The sequence below is a fragment of the Jatropha curcas genome, chromosome 2 (genome assembly GCF_041381405.1).
Source record: "Jatropha curcas cultivar XTBG-Jc1 chromosome 2, XTBG_Jcur_1.0, whole genome shotgun sequence".
Classification (NCBI taxonomy): domain Eukaryota; kingdom Viridiplantae; phylum Streptophyta; class Magnoliopsida; order Malpighiales; family Euphorbiaceae; genus Jatropha; species Jatropha curcas.
In genome coordinates this window covers 11,677,060-11,678,206 of record NC_143152.1, presented here as the reverse complement: position 1 = coordinate 11,678,206, position 1,147 = coordinate 11,677,060, and positions in this window count along the sequence as shown.

The window sequence follows — 1,147 nt, the reverse complement described above, 5'->3', positions numbered from 1 at the left end:
AACTAAGTAAAAAATTTTAAAGAATTAAACTCCCATTTGTTTCAAACAATATAATTTTTAGACTAAGAGGGGTGCATTGGATTAAGAGTCTGTTAGATTTTAAAAGATTTTAAAATTCCAATGGTATTCAATTTAGAGTTTTTTGAAGTCTATTAAAATCTTGTGGTATTCAATTCAGACTCTTGTAAAATCTATAAAAATCTGATAATATTCTATTAAGAATTTTTAAAAATCCATACAAATTTAATGATATTCAAAAAATTACTGATTTGGAAGGATTTTTTTATAAAATTATTGATTTCGTTGGATTTTAGGTTGTTAGATATGAATAAAAGAGCCATTCACAAATCCATCTTCCAACCCAAAGATTTCAAAAATGTTTTAAAATCTAACAGATTCTTAATCCAATACATCTCTTAATAAGGATGGAAGCACAGCGGGTACCTGTAAATTTTAAACTACTAGTATAGGTATCCATTTAAAATTTTACTACTCATATCCATTCTAAACCCATTTAAATGCTCATTCAAGTATCAGTATTCGAACTTATTTAAATTTTACTATCCGTATCTGTCCAAAACCAATTTAAAGATATTCATTTAAATACTCATATTCGAACCTGTTTAAATTTTACTATCCGTATCTGTCCAAAATCAGTTTAAAGTACATCTTTAACGGGTAGGGTACCCACTATCTTAAACTATCCAAATTAGAACTTATTTAAAATATATTTTTTACTAATAATGGATAAGGACCTACAGATACCCATTACCAAACCTGTTTAATATAATAGTTAACAGGTAGCGAGTATCCAAAGATATATACATGTACCTACCCATATCCATTACAGTTAGTAATTGCAAGCTTTTTATTATCGGCGATGGCAAGATTTTAATGAAGAAAAAAACGACTTTGGAGAAGATGACGCATTTTATTTTTTGTTCCCTCATTGTTTTTAAGTTTTTCAATTGGGCTTGAAAACCTTTTAATTTGTTCAATTAGGTCTTGAAATTAATTTTGATTGGATATATATATCATTGTAATTCCATCAAAGTCAATCAAAATCTAAAAAACAAAAGTCTCACAAATTCCATAAAACTCTTTGTAGAATTCTAATGGAATCTGAAGAAATCTTAAGAAATTCTTT